The following is a 17,182-nucleotide window of genomic DNA, read 5'->3' as shown; positions in this document are numbered from 1 at the left end:
CACATCTGGGCAGGAGCTGCTAAAAACAGCCTATCCTGCCTTAACAGAGTACAAAATAGACTTTGTGGTTTAGTGGGGAATGCCCTTTTCTCTTCCCTGCAACCTCTCTCCCACAGAAGAGACGTTAGGAGCCTGTCTTTGTTTTATCGTTATTTCCATGGCAGGTGCTCGTTTGAGCTCCAATCCCTCATCCCCCCTCACCAATCTTTCACGAGAAACACCCGTCTGGCTGAAACTACTGTCAATAATTTTCCCCACTCTTTATCTGTGCCTAAATTCAAACATAGATTCCATGAGCAAAGCTTCTTTCTTAGAACTGCACGCCAGTGAAACTCTCTGCCGCTTGCCTGTTTCCCACTTGACTACAACTTGGACGTCTTCAAGTCCAACATAAAAAAACTCCTGACAAACGGCCCCCTTAAGTAAGACACTATCAAAACCCCCAATACTAATGATTACTACAATACTATCTCATTGATTACTGTACACGCAATAACCCTTACCCTGAGTGGCCTTCGGGCCGTGATAAATGGTGACCCCCATGTAAAAAAAAAAAAAAAGATCTTTCTGAGTCTCTGAAATAGCAGGTGAATATCTGGTGTCTAGTAGAATGCTTCATCCCCAACAAAACAAGAAAATTGAAAAAGGATGAACTTTTTTTATCAAAGGAATATTTAAAGGACTACAACATTATTTATATATTTACATTTTTTAATTTTTACTATTCACCTTTTAATGAATTATTACATAAGTTAGTGTACACTGTTTGTTAAAAAGAAAATGGTGAAAAAAAAATCATGCTTTTCAATGTTTGCACTAATATTCATATAAAATCATAGAATTACGTCAAGAATTTTTTTTTTTGACATAAATTGTCATTTATGGTGGCATAAAGAAACAAAAATACCAACCGCTGACTAAAAGCTAACTTTTACAAATAAATGCATATTGGTCTTTATTATAGATTTAAGGATGACCTTTTAATAAAAGCCAGAAGCTCAAATGTTTAAAGTACAGAATGTATAAGCAGTGTAAATGAAAAAAACGACGAAGTAGTGAAACAGATATATATATATTTTTTTATTTAAATTTGTGTAGCAGTAAATACCACTTGGGAGGTGAGGGGATTTCGTTTTTAACAAAGAACTTGATCATTCGAGAAAGATTTTATTTTTAGTAGTTTAGCTCGACTTCCTGACACTGAGTTTCTCAAGTTAAAATTCTAGGATCTGGTTACCCTTAACACCTCTCTCATTTTATCTGCTCTTCCCTTTTTGTTTTACTCTTGTACATTCATTGGATTTCTGATCAGGTGACCCATTCCAAGGAAGGGAGATAATTTCAAAAATCCGTTTTGAAAATTTATGAAATATTCTTTCATGTTATATTAAATTTTTTTAAAATTTAATAAATATCAATACAATTAAAAAAAAAAACTTTTGAACTCTGATATTAATATTATTAAATCTTCCTTAGTAATTTGTATTCTGCCTTTTTTTTTAATCAATCTATCACATATACGTATGGATGAACAAGCATCCAAAACATTTTTTAATAATCTAAATTTTTTTTAAATGAACTTAATATACTAAGGCATGTATATGTGAGCGACTTCATGAAGGTTAACTAATTTGTGCATAATTCTTTAAAACGAGCTTTGATTAATTATTCATTTTTTATAGTTTCTTAGCTGCTCGTCCATGAAAATACTGTTTCAAACTTGTATTATTATTCTTGCCTTGAGTGTTATTCACACCACATTTCTTCAGGTGTATCTTGTCAAATTCCGTAATCTTTCTGTCAAACTTGGAAATCTGCATGAAACTTTGAACAGAACTTTTTATTTAATCTATGGGAGTGACATGCATTCTAAATACCGCCCACACTGATGATTGAATCTTCAATTTCCAGAAGAGTGTCACAACTGAATTTTATCTAGTGCTTTATCCTTTATGCCACAGGTTCTTGCAGACAATTCTAATATGAATTTTGTGAGCCTTTAACTTACTCTTGCTTTTTAGTTTTTATTATGTATTACTATGGATCTCTACTTATTACACATTATATATTAGTTTTCAGACGGTTAATTGAAATCAAGAATACGAAAAATCGGAACTTTTGAGGGTATTGGAAACAAAAATAATTGTGCCTATATTCTGATGTCAAAAACTATTCTCTTGTCTTTTTTATGTGATTTTGATTAAAACAAAATCTGCCACTGTGAGTAGTAATGTTAAAATAGTAAAATCGATAATCTCCCACAAGTGTATTTTTACGTTTGGGAATAAATCTGAACATTTAACATGTGCTTCTATGGTAATTGAGAAAAATAAGAACTCTATACTTAAATATTTAGAGATTTATAAAGAATCAGAATCGGGAATTTAGTACAGAATCGGAATCCAAAACTAAACAAAACCAATTTGCCTCCTCCTTTGAGGCTTACATTCATGAATATCTGCATTTATCTAATGTAGATGATGTTGAATCATTTCTCCTAGCAAACACCTCAGATATCTTGGCGCTAAGTGAAACTAACCTACACTCCTTCATCCTCTTTAACCTCTTTAACATGCCTGGTTATCTCCCACTTTGCGGTGAGGACACAGACAAACATATGCATGGACTTGGAGTTTATATTTGGCCCCCCTTACCCCCCTTGACTAGAGAATCAAAACTAGAATCTGACGACTAGGCCTTTATGTGCTTTAGACTTAACATGCAACTTAGCATTAGCTACTTATATTTTCTCTACTGCTCTCCATCGACCCAGAACTGTACTCTAAACTAACCAAGTTTCTGACAGCATAGATACAGCATTCTTCCTTGATACTAGCACGCAAGAACATGTGTGAGTTCAATGTCCATCACAGTAATTGACTTGGTTTCTCTACTTACAGACGCAGCTGGTAGCAACACATATCTCATTCCCTATCACAGACAGTTATGTTTCCGATCCATTTCCCAAACCAGCAAGATCAACAAGCCTCACTTCTAGATCTATTTCTGACCACAGTTCCTGATGATTGTGTAACGAATGCCCATAGTCCACTCGGGAATACTGACCACGTTGTGATAATGGTAGAAATCGCCCTAAATTCTTGACCCAAAGTTGAAGAACCAATATTCAAGGGAATGGCAGAAACACAAGAGGAAGACCTCCAATTGGTAGTGGAATGGGGACAAAAATGAATGGTCACATTCAATACTGCCAAGACTAAGCTTGTTTCCTTCAATAATTACAAGGAACCTTCTCCACCACCAATAGCTATGGCTAAAGATACATTACCTGAAAGTATTTCTTTTAAACTCCTCAGCTGAACATTCAGTGGGAACATAAGTTGGAACAGATACATTGAGAGCATTGCTAAGGCTGCTGTGAAAAAGGTGGGCTCTCTTTACTATGCTAGAAAGTTACTTACACCTGAAAGTATCCTGTACCTCTATAAGGCCACCATTCGCCCATGTATAGAGTACTGCTGTCACACCTGGGCTGGTGCATCTGCTACTAGTCTCTCACTCCTGGACAAGGTTCAAAAGAGAGTTGCCAACCTGATAGGTCCTGAACTGTCATTTAAACTGCAACTTTTGTTCCATCGACAAAATGTTGCATCCCTCTGTCTGTTTTACAGGTATTTTAATGGTGAATGCTCTGACGAACTACTAGTCCTTGTACCCTTTTGACGTACACACTCTTGACAAACCCAACAAGCACTGTGCCTTGTTCGGGGTAAAAAAAAAAAAAAAAAATCAAGAAAAATATTGGAATCGTCCCATCACTAATATATATATCAGGTGCACTTGAAAGTTAAATCACAACGCAATATTACAAAAATAAACAAATATTTTACTTGCTTGAAATTTATAATTTCAATATATATCAGTCAAACTCCATCCTCAGTATTTTGTACATCCTTTTTTTTCTTTAAAATTTCAAACTTACTCATAATGGAGGGACGGACACAGCCTTTTTTCGAGATGCGTGTACGCATCTTAAAATGATGGCAGAACTTTGGACCAATTACTCTTCTGTTACTGTTTATTCTTTGTTCTATTTGTCATGTCAGACCTTTTTTTTTTTTTTTTAAATATTTATTCACATGAATTTCTATTGACCCAAGTATGCAAATGCTAGTTTAAGGGCAGTGTTATCTCTCTGATTGCTGAACAAATTTCTATCACTTTTGATGTCACTACCATAAGTGATGAAACCGGTTGGAGAAGTTTTTAAGTAGCTTTCAACAACAGGCACCAATGAGTAATCAGCCTTGATTAAAACACCCCCAAAAGCATTGCATGTTAAGGCTGCTGTCAGGCGTTGGCTTTCCATTTCTCTTGCATTTCTGGGTAATCAATTTGCCGACAACCTCCATTGAAGAATAATATTGGATGGAGAAAAAGAAAACTGTACAAAATAAACAGTCAAGTAAAGTATTTTGACCACACCTGTAGAGTTGGTATATAAAATGACAGATTCTAACACAGACCTCTGCAGTTATAACTCAAGAAATCTTTTTCACTATAAGTAATAATTTATACTAGCAGGACCGGTGGAAATTCCACAGCGGCATCTTTCATATGTAATATATTGCTGTTGGACATTCTGTGGACGTTCAGCATGAATGGAGACCCCGCACTATTATTATAGCCCCTTTTGTTAAACTGTAAAAGTATTTTTCTAAGAAATCTGGTTAATGTAGTGTCAGAATATCTGGTTTATCTCCGATATCCTTATGAGTCTGGGACATATTTCCATTCTATGGACGCTCTGCACGAATCGAAACCTCATGATATCATTATATACCATATTTAGACAAAATAGATATTACCCTTGGATCCTAGGTAGAAGACCAGGAAGGTATATTTTATTTCCATGTACGGCCCAAAAGTGACATTTTTTTTTCCTATTCATTTTTAAATTGCGTCTTCAGAAATCCTATATATTAAAAAAGCAGGTCGAAAGTGATAAGTGATATGAACATTAAATTAGCGTATCTACATACTAATTTAATGTTCGTAGTATGATATCATCTTCTATTTTTTTTTTTATAATTAGGATCTAATTTATAATCTCAAAACCATGACACATATACGTACATAAAAGGTACTACGGTATTAATATATGGATATCATCAAAAATTTTTTCTGCAGATAACAATCTCTCCTGTGTTAAATTGCTTTTGAGACCTCGGTTTCAGCCACCAGTCTGGGATCAAAGTTTAGTATCCTTTTGGTAACAGAATTCCTCCATGATACACATTGCCCACATTTATTTTGATCCTCCCCAAATGTTTCTTATTTCATAAGAGTACTATCCACTCCCAAATTTCATTTCATCCCACTTATATTCCACTCCCATTTAGAGATCGACTAGCTTGTATTCGATTTTAAACTAACTGGAAAATAGGTATTTTCTTGAAAGAGTTAGAGGAGTCTTACTAATTTATATTTTTTGTCTTGCTCCCCATTTTATTCCAATAAATCTGATGCAGATTTATAAATAAAATATAATTATAACACTGAGAAGGGCCCCTAGAGTAAATGTGGTACTGTGGTAACTGCTGATTCGGGATAAGAATAGAATAGACAAATAATGACCAACAAGCTCTCTCCTCACACTTTTGATGGTCTTGTACCTCATTGGTTAAAATGTATTTCATATTTTTCAAATAAATAATTAAGTGTGGCATCTGTCCTGTTGTCAGTCGGTGAAGCAATAGACTGAAGCAATTTTTATTTTTCCTAATCCGGAGTACCTGTTTTGGAGAGTTGCATTTTCCCTACATTAACAAAAACAACAACCTAACACCACAATACAATAACAAAGATTTAATATTTTTATTTTTTGTTTGGAACTTTTATTTTTCATTATTTTTTTTTTTTTTTTTTTTTAAGGGAGACCCAACGTTGCTGAGGATCAAATGTTCGACCCTCCCGTAATTTTATTGCCATTGAAATCAAATCAAATTGATTGATTGCCTGCTCTAGTCAGGGATCCGTCATGGTGTATCAGGGTGGAGGCGGGGCTTCACAGGTCTTCCCGTACTGATTTAGTGCAATACATTGTAGTCTATATTGCACTGTAGAGAACTTACTATTGATCTTATAAAATTATTTTATATAACAGTGTGAATTAAAGTTTAAACTGTGAAAGTCGAGTATTATAGTTCAGTTGTGCTCTAAACAGAAACATTGATTTTATATGCTGGGCTTTTCTGTTTGTGCAGTGATAAAACTTCTCAAACGCAATTGCGATGTTAAGAGGCATAAAAATGTTAACTTTAGTCACTATCAGACTTCCTTCTTTAATTGGATTTTTTTTATTGTCGATTTTTGATACTTATTACAAGCATCCTGATACCAAACATCACAGAACATTCCCCGCTAAAAACATTTGTGTGGAATTTTAAAAATCGACCCAGCCGTTTTGGTGTCCATAGGGAACGAACTCCCACACACACACAAAGTACCTTTTATATATAAGTAGATAGTTCATTATTTTTGTTATGTTCGTTAGCATGTTTTTTGTTGTTGTTTTTTTTTTTTTTTTACTTTTAGTCACCTCAAAAAGGCACAGTGCCATGTAAGGTGATACTATTTGGGATCAAATCTACAGGGACACTGTAGGGAGTTGAGTAACGAGATGTCTGTTTATATTACACTTAAACTGCTGCATGTCAGTATAATCAGGAAAGCAGGAGACAGAGGGAATTCCAAAGTCTAGCAGTTTGGGGGAAGAAACTATTAGAGTAGAAGGTTTTCCGGCATCTTGGGATCTCTACAGTGAATGTGTGAGTTTTTTTCTGATTCAATTTTTTTTTTTTTTTAAGAATTTGATATTTATTTTTATTTCCCAGATGTTTTTATGTGCCTTTTTGAAATTATATTTCAAAATTTTTTTTATTTTAAATGCTATTTACATTTGTTCTTTTTGCAAAGAAATTTGCTTCCTGACATTTTTCTTTTCTAATCTGATATCAAAAGCTTATGGCAATCCTGTAGATTTGTTTCATTGGTTGAAAAAGAGACAAAAGTATTAGCATGTACTTCTATGTTTTAGAGCTTGTTTTTCTTCCTGATCTAAAAAGACATTCTGCCTCATTGAGTAAATATTATCTGAAAAGGAGTTATGAGTCACAACTGATTGGTGTTTGTTTGAACTGGAATATTTTGGTTTCCATAATTCTTTATACAATTAGGTATGTTTTAAAGCTGTAAGGTCAGATTTGACACAATGGTGATATGATATGGCTGAGAAAAGTATTTTTTAAAAATAACTCCACTCCCTGGGCGTTCGATGTGTGTATGGAGGGGGTTCAAATGTCTTTTAGTACTAAGGATGGATATAATGTTTAGATTTGAACTTTTTACTTATTGAAAGCCCAGAGTGAGTGAATTAGTTATAGGATGCAAACAATAATTTTTAAAGCACGTTCGCAAAACCGGTTTAAGAAATTTTAGTACCACACGTTTTTTTTTCTGAGTATGAAGCAAAATTACCTCTAGTTTGACAACTTGTGTGTGACAACCTTTGAGTTACCACTACTTCTAAGTCCACTGAGCTGGGATGGTAATATGTGCCAGGGTTCGATCCCTGGGTTAAGTAGAAACTGTCATTTACAAACTGTTTGCAGACGCAATTGTATACAAAACGTGTATAGTTTTTTAATAAAATGATCCATCAACGCTTGGTATGCCATAAAATGCTCCCTCCAAATAAAAACAGTTCAGCTTCTTTTTTGATCCATAAAGTGAATTTTTAATACCACTGCCACCACCATTAGTGCTGGATTAAGATATTCATAGATGTTGTAGTCACTACAGTCTCCATGCATTCAAGTGCTTTGTTTTTAAGGAGGGGGTGGGGGGTGTTTCCAAATTCTTTATATCCTGATGCTTTATCAGTATTACTCAAAACTGACATTTCATCTATATATATAAAAGGCAAAAATCGGTGTGTATGTATGTATGTATGTATGTATGTATGTATGTTTGTTTGTAACGCTAAAACTTTTGAAAGACGGAACCAGAGTTGACAAATTTGGTATCATATTGCACCTTGATCACCCGGATGACAAATATCGAAATTTCACGTCAAACGGACCAGTAGAAAGGGGTCAACTGATCGTTTTTCTCCTAGGGGGGCCCCCCAAAAAACCTGTCATTTTAACGTTATTCAATACGTGTCACGTGACGTGACGTCAGCTCAAACTTTTGACAGACACAACCAAAGTTGACAAATTATGTATCATATTGAACCTTGATCACCCGCATGACAAATATCGAAATTCCACACCAAACGGACCATTAAAAGGGGGTGAACTGATCATTTCTCTCCTAGGGGGGCCCCCCAAAAAACCTGTCATTTTAATGTTAATATTACATAATCCAAAAACGCTTAGTCATGTCACGTGACGTGACGTCAACATCCAGTAATGGCGAACAAATGTAAACAAACACTTTGTTTTACCGATACTTTTGTAATTTCTCTTCTGCTTTGTTCTAGAGATTATTAAACTCCATGACAATGTCTCCAACGTATTTAACTGGTTAAAAATAGTATTTATACAAGAGTTTTAACGAAAAATATCAGGAAAAAATGTACAGGAATAAAAAAAAATTCAGCTTTCAAAATATTCGTCGATAAAAAAACCGATCTTTATATTTACGCTAGCCATTTTGTATATTACCACGTGACCTGCTATCTCTTAAACTGGAGGGGGGGGGGATCCACTTGAATCCAACAAAACCAGTAATTTTTTTTTTCTATTATATATACATCATTTTCTATAAAATTAAGTGTAGACTTTATAATTAAAACAAAAAATGTTATTCATACTAAAAAAAAAAAACGCTTAGTCATGTCACGTGACGTGACGTCAACATCCACTAATGGCGAACAATTGTACCTATTTACTATGCCTCCCCACGGGACAGAGTTAGACACCAGGGTCGTTTTTTAACGTGGAGAAAAGGTACAAAAATAAAAATTGTCTCAGTCGTGGAGGATTTCTCCTCCACCGAAAGAGAACAAGAAATAGAAGTGCAGCATCTGAAGAACAGATACTACACTTTGATCTTGACCAAAAGGCCAAGAATGCGAACAATTGTAAATAACAACTTTTTTCACAAAACCAACACCGTCTTTCTTTTTTTTCTCTCTCTTTCTCTCTCTCACCCACTTACTCTTCCCTCTCTCTCACCCTCTTTCTCTTGACGTCACACCACTGTTAAACTGTGGGGGGGGGGAACACATTCCCAGGCATTATCTCCTATAGATGCACATTTTATTAGAAATTCAGCTTTCAAAATATTAGACGATAATAAAAATATAAAACCAACACCCTCTTTCTCTTTTCTCTCTCTCTCACCAACTTACTCTTCTCTCTCTCTCACCCTCTTTCTCTTGACCTCCTACTACTGTTAAACTGTGTGTGTGGGGGGGGGTGAAGAGGCAGCTTGAAAACCAACAAAAACAGTGCACAGTTTCCCAAGCATTTGGGGTGGGAAGGGGGGGAAGAAGCCGAGCGCACAGTTTCGTGTGAGAGAGAGAGAACAATTCTCAACCTATATACTCAACAAATTTTTTATCTACAGATTTGAAAGTTTGTATATAGGGTATTCAGACATATGGAAATATATCTAGCATAATCTATCTATTATATCTATAAAAGTGAAAATGTGTGTGTGTGTGTGAGGTAGCCAGAGAGAGAGAGAGAGAGAGAGAGAGAGAGAGAGAGACAACAATTCTCAACCTATATATTCAATACATTTTTTATCTACAGATTTGAAAATTTGTATATAGGGTATTCATACATATGGAAATATATCTAGCATAATCTATCTATTATATCTATAAAAGTGAAAATGTGTGTGTGTGTGTGTGTGTGTGCGTATAAGAGAGAGAGAACAATTCTCAACCTATATACTCAACGTATTTTTATCTACGGATTTTAAACTTTGTATATAGGGTATTCAGACATATAGAAATATATCTAGCATAATCTATACATTATATCTATAAAAGTGAGAATGTGAGTGTGTGAGAGAGAGAGAACAATTCTCAACCTATATATTCAACAAATTTTTTACCTACAGATTTGAAAATTTGTATATTGGGTATTCAGACATATGGAAATATATCTAGCATAATCGATCTATTATATCTATAAAAGTCAGAATGTTTGCGTGTGGTTGTGTGTGTAAGGTTGCGAGAGAGAGAGAGAGAACAATTCTCAACCTATCTATTCAATAAATTTGTTATCTACAGATTTGACCATTTGTATATAGGGTATTCAGACATATGGAAATATATCCAGCATAATCTATCTATTATATCCATAAAAGTGAGAATGTGTGCGTGAGAGAGAGAGAGAGAGAGAGAGAGAGAGAAAGTACAATTCTCACCCTATATATTCAACATATTTTTTATCTACCGATTAGAAAATTTGTATATAGGGTATTCAGACATATGGAAATATATCTAGCATAATCTATCTATTATATCTAGAAAAGTGAGAATGTGTGTGAAAGAGAGAGAGAGAAGAGAGAGAGAGAGAACAATTCTCAACCTATATATTCAACTAATTTTTATGTACAGATCTGAAAATTTGTATACAGGGTATTCAGACATATGGAAATATATCTAGCATAATCTATTATATCTATAAAAGGTAGAATGTGTGTGTGTGTGTGTGAGTGAGTGAGTGAGTGAGTGAGTGAGAGAGAGAGAGAGAGAACAATTCTCAACCTATATACTCAACAAATTTTGTATCTACAGATTTGATAATTTGTATATACGGTATTCAGACATAAGGAAATATATCTAGCATAATCTATCTATTATATCTATAAAAGTGAGAATGTGTGTGAAAGAGAGAGAGAGAGAGAACAATTCTCAACCTATATATTCAACAAATTTTATCTTTACAGATTTGAAAATTTGTATATAGGGTATTCAGACATTTGGAAATATATCTAGCATAATCTATTATATCTATAAAAGTGAGAATGTGTGTGTGAGAGAGAGAGAAAGAACAATTCTCAACCTATATACTCAACAAATTTTTTATCTACAGATTTAAAAATTTGTATATAGGGTATTCAGACATATAGAAATATATCTAGCATAACCTATCTATTATATCTATAAAATGACCATGTGTGTGTGTGTGAGAGAGAGAGAGAGAGTCAGAGAGAGAGAGAGAACAATTTTCAGCTTGTGTGTGTGTGAGAAAGAGAGAGAGAGAAAGAGAGGAAGGAAAATTCTCACCCTATATATTCAACAAATTTTTTATCTACATATTAGAAAATTTGGATATAGGGTATTCAGACGTATGGAAATATATCTAGCATAATCTATCTATTATATCTATAAAAGTGAGAATGTGTGTGTGAGAGAGAGAGAAAGAGAGAGAGAGAGAACAATTCTCAACCTATATATTCAACTAATTTTTTATCTACAGATTTGAAAATGTGTATATTGGGTATTCAGACATATGTAAATATATCTGGCATAATCTATGTATTATATCTATAAAAGTGTGAATGTGAGTGATGGAAAGAGCAAAAAATTCTCAACCTATATAACCTATAAAAGTGAGAATATGTGTGAGAGAGAGAGAGAGAGAGAGAACAATTCTCAACCTATATATTCCACACATTTTTGGGCACAGATTTGGAAATTTGTATATAGGGTAGGCAGACATATAGAAATATATCTAGCATAATCTATCTATTATATCTATAAAAGTGAGAACTTGTGTGTGTGTGTGTGTGTGTGAGAGAGAGAGAGAACAATTCTTAACCTACATACTCAACAAATTTTTTACCTACAGTTTAGAAAATTTGTATATAGGGTATTCAGACATATGGAAATATATCTAGCATAATCTATCTATTATAACTACAAAAGTTAGAATGTGTGTGTGAGAGAGAGAGAGAACAATTCTAAACCTATATATTCAACAAATTTTTTATCTACAGATTTGAAACTTTGTATATAGGGTATTCAGACATATGGAAATATATCTAGCATAATCTATCTATTTTATCTATAAAAGTGAGAATGCGTGTGTGTGAGATAGCGAGAGAGAGAGAGAGAGAAAAAGAGAGAGATAAAAATTCTCAACCTATACATTCAATAAATTTTTTATCCACAGATTTGAACATTTGTATATAGGGTGTTCAGACATATAGAAATATATCTAGCATAATCTATCTATTATATGTATAAAAGTGAGAATGTGTGTGTGTGTGTGAGAGAGAGGACAATTGTCAACCTATGTATACAACAAATTTTTTATCTACAGATTTCAAAATTTGTATATTGGGCATTCAGACATATTTTAATATATCTGGCATAATCTGTCTATTATATCTATAAAAGTGAGAATGTGTGTGATAGAGAGAGAGAGAACAATTCTCAACCTATATACTCAACAAATTTTTTATCTACAGATTTGAAAATTTGTATATAGGGTATTCAGACATATGGAAATATATCTAGCATAATCTATTATATCTATAAAAGTGAGAATGTGTGTGTGTGTGTGAGAGAGAGAGAGAGAGAGAGAGAGAACAATTCTCAACCCATATACTCAACAAATTCTTTATCTACAGATTTTAAAATTTGTATATAGAGTATTCATACAAATAGAAATATATCTAGGATAATCTTTCTATTATATCTATAAAAGTGAGAATGTGTGTGTGTGTGTGAGCGAGAGAGAGAGAGAGAGAGAGAGAGAACAGTTCTCAACCTATACATTCAACAAATTTTTATATATAGGGTATTCAGAAATATCGAAATATATCTAGCATAATCTATTATATCTTTAAAAGTTAGAATGTGTGTGTGTGAGAGATAGAGAGAACAATTCTCAACCTATGCACTCTACAAATTTTTTATCTACAAATTAGAAAATTTGTATATAGGGTATTCACACATATGGAAATATATCTAGCATAATCTATCTATTATATCTATAAAAGTTAGAATGTGTGTGTGAGGTAGCCAGAGAGAGAGAGAGAGAGAGAGTAAGAACAATTTTCAACCTATATATTCAACAAATATTTGATCTACAGATTAGAAAATTTGTATATAGGGTATTCAGACATATGGAAATATATCTAGCATAATCTATCTATTATATCTCTAAAATTGAGAATGTGTGTGTGAGAGAGAGAGAGAGAACAATTTTCAACCTATATACTCAACAAATTTTTTTATCTACAGATTTGAAAATTTGTATATAGGGTATTCAGACATATGGAAATATATCTAGAGTAATCTATCTATTATATCTATAAAAGTGAGAATGCGTGTGTGTGTGAGAGAGAGCGACACAGAACAATTCTCAACCTATATATTCAACAAATTTTTTATGTACAGATCTGAAATATCACATTTGTATAGAAGTAGAAATCTTGATACCTACTCTGATACCTAATAAAAGAAAGGACACTCTTTAGGGCGGATTTTGATTATAACAAGTCACTAATTAGAAATTATAATAAACATTCTAATAATTTAAGAATTTTACCAAAATAAAATTGCATGGTAATCACCCAATTTCTGCCACAAAATTTTGATTGGCAGAACCCATAAACATAAAATATATATTTTCTAATTTCATCTTTTTTTTTTCTTTTTACATAATCTGGTTTGATGTTTTCCCAAATATTCAAATCACTATATTTTGCTGCTTAATATCAAATACAGCAACTGAGTTATTTTTATGCATCAAACAATTACATTTTCTCATTCATCCAAACTAATCACTGAACATCAATTTCATATTTTCTTCACTAAAATATTACTGTGCTTGATGTCATCAAGTGGAGCGGATCATTTTTTTTTCATTTGTTCACACATTTTTCCAATTTATATATATTTTAAAGATTCTTAGCCTATGTCATTGCATACCAATCTGTTTATTAAAAGTTAAGGTTCACTGTAAACACATATGTTACACCAAAATAAAAACGCTTCAGATAATGTCTTGATATTCAATTCAGTTTCTCACATGACATCTTATGAAGTTAGTAGAAATGTTACAGACTTTTGAATCTCAAACACTTTCAATACTGTGCACTGATATTTTCTTTTTTGCAATATAAGCACATTCATGATTTTTTTTACAAACGTTAAAAACTTTCACATTGTGTAGCAATATACTGAAACAATTATAAAAATATTTGTTTTTATTTTGAATGATGCAGGGCATCTGAAGAGAGATTTTTCTAACAAAATGAAAGTATAATTTTTAGCAATAGGTATCTAGGAAAAGGCCACTACATATGTTATAAGTTCCAAATTTCCACAACCTGGCCAATACTGGTACATGCTAGCAAATTTAGATTTGCAATTACAAAATATGATTCTAATTTTTTCCTTTGCTCTTTATTCTAACACTACACTAAGTTTACTGTGTTATTTCGCTACAGTTGATATTGTGTAGAACAATAAGAAAATCATAGTGAACAATGCATTCAACAAAATTTCACACACATTTCTAGATACCTATATCTAATAAGTTCAAAAGAAAGGACACACTTAGGGAGGTATTTTGGTGGTCAAGTCACTAAAAAGAGATTAGCTGGTTTCCCGGCATAGCCCAGGATATAATAAAGATTGACTGAAATACATGTTCTAGCTGGTTTCTAGGCGTTGCCAGGGATGTAATATAGACACATTATGTTGTATATTACCTGTTCTCTTCTCCCTAAGGTAAAACAATTTCATATACATGCTGTAAATTACCTATGCTAGGGATAAAAGATGAACAATATCAGTCCTAGGGTAGATAAAACAAATAATACATAGAGATGAAAGATTCCTCTCCCCTAAGAATCAAACATATGTTCAATATCTGCTTTTGTTTTTTCATTGTTTATACGGTCCCGAGCAACGCCGGGTAGCCCTGCTAGTCTATATATATAAATCTCAAACGTCTGTGTGTATGTATGTTTGTTTGTAACGCTAAAACTTTTGACAGACACAACCAGAGTTGACAAATGTGGTATCATATTGAAGCCCAATCACCCGGATGACAAATATCGAAATTTCACGTCAAACGGACCACTAAAAGTGGGTCAACTGATCAGTTATCTTCGAGGGGGGCCCCCAAAAAACCTGTCATTATCTATATATATAAAAGACAAATGTTTGTTTGTAACGCTAAAACTTGAGATGAAAGATTCCTCTCCCCTAAGAATAAAACATATGTTCAATATCTGCTTTTGTTTTTTCATTGTTTATACGGTCCCGAGCAACGCCGGGTAGCCCTGCTAGTCTCTTATATATCCCACATTTATTGCTGTAGTTATATGATTACAGTCAAATGAACTTATATAAATAAAGACATAGATATAAGGGAAAAATTATTGTCAAAAATTTGTCAGATGTGGAAAATGAGTTGTGTTATCCATCTTATTAAGCTGGGTAATTAATTTTTTTTTTTTTCTTACAAGGGAGTCACCACTTATCAAGGCCCAAGGACCACTCGAGAGAAGGGTTAATAAGTGTACAGTGACGGTGGATGGGTAGAATTTGACTATTTAAGGAAGGGTGGCTCAACAAGAACTTGTTTACGTTGGACTTGAAGACGATTATGTTGTAGTCAGCTGGAAAACAGGCTAGCAGAACAGTTCCACAGGTGGGCAGTTCTAGGAAAGAAGTTTTGTTCATGGAACTTGGGTTTAAATTTAGGCACAGATAGTGAAGAAAAATGTTGATAATGATTGTAAATAGACGAGTGCTTTTTGTGAAAGTTTGGCGGGAAGAGGACATATTCTGAGGCTCCGATGTGCATTTGCCATGAAGGCCAGGCTCACAATATCTCTTCTTTGGGAAATAGGTTGCAAGAATAAGAAAAGAGGATCACCTATTAGATTTCAAAGCCAATTTTGAACTCTGTCAAAGCAGGACAGGGTGCTTCGAGTGGCTTGTCTGCAAATGTGATAACAATACTCCATTTTTTAACGTATCTGGCTCTTATACAGATAGATTTGTTAAGGAGGGGTGCGGGCGAACTGTCCAGGCAAGCAGGAAAATAAACAATGAAAATTCCAGCCGATCATAGAATGGTTGGTCCCAGGAAAAGGTGACCTAAGCTACATCTAGGCAAACGAAAATAAACAATGGAATCCGAGGACTTGTAGCGACCTGGATCCATGATGCTAATCGGTCATGAGTCAGACCAAAAACCAGCAAAAGTGCAATAACAAGCTGGCGAGGAAATAGGTAAACAGGTCGAAGAGATATCAATAAAAAGAGGAGAGAAACAAAGCAAGGAAACAGACAGACAGACGGACAGATGTGAGACACAAATTGACAGATTGTGTTGGGAGTAAGATATCTTCTGGAGCATTAGAATAATGCAATAATTTTTTTCCAGTGACCTTGGCAAATAGATGCCCAGGAAAGGGGAGGATGGAGTTCTTTTATGTGTACTAGTGGATTAGTATAGTTATGGATCGTGTGGTCATCATAAGCCTTGCAATTAAAAAAAAACTTTTGCTTGATCCATCCTGATGATCAAAGGTCAAGATCTTGCGAATTCATTTTAATATTACTGTAAACTGATAAATCCTACAAAAAAAAAAAGCGCCTTGGAATTATAATTACCATGCTAACAAAAATCATAACTTGGGAGTTAATTTTTCTTTAACCAATGTGACAAAACAGGCCAGGATGAGTGGCATTCCTGGAACTTTGTGAAAAGGTCAATATGTAAAAAGATATCCACCAGTCAAGTCCTTTAATTTCTTCTTCACTATATGTCTCTTTTTAATCTAGGGCAAGCTCTCTCTCCCCAGGAAGGAAAGCCGCATGAGTTGCATTCTTAGAATAATAAGCATGTTTACCCATGCTAAATCTATAAATTAATTTTATTTCTTTTTTTATTGTCTCTTAAAATGTTCTTCAAATGTTTAAAGGCCAATACACCTAGTTTGAATAAATGTTTTTTTAAAATTTCATTTTATTGAAGAGTGAAGTTGTCTTTTAGAAAGATTTGCTAGATCATGTGTAAATCTAAACTGTTTTGCACTACTTATATGTCCTCTTACAAAGATTGATATAAATTTATGTCTAGAATTTTCATTCCAATTTTGATAAAAGAAACTGTAATATGATTACATGAATCTTAAGAGAAACTGAAATTTAAGGAATCTTTCT

General features: G+C 33.6%; 1 protein-coding gene and 1 pseudogene across 1 annotated transcript in view; one reads left to right on the top strand and one right to left on the bottom strand.

The window, feature by feature from the left end:
• Positions 1-17,182, top strand: part of LOC145291507 (uncharacterized) — a 103,598-nt gene that overhangs the window by 58,134 nt on the left and 28,282 nt on the right. The gene's annotated exons all lie outside the window — the stretch shown is intronic.
• On the bottom strand, positions 8,971-9,104 carry LOC145242799 (U2 spliceosomal RNA; annotated as a pseudogene).

This window comes from Euprymna scolopes, chromosome 2, assembly GCF_053919585.1.
Source record: "Euprymna scolopes isolate OS-2025 chromosome 2, ASM5391958v1, whole genome shotgun sequence".
In the NCBI taxonomy this organism is placed as follows: Eukaryota; Metazoa; Mollusca; class Cephalopoda; order Sepiida; family Sepiolidae; genus Euprymna; species Euprymna scolopes.
The sequence above is the reverse complement of the archived record's forward strand: the minus strand, read 5'-3'. Positions and strand labels throughout refer to the sequence as shown.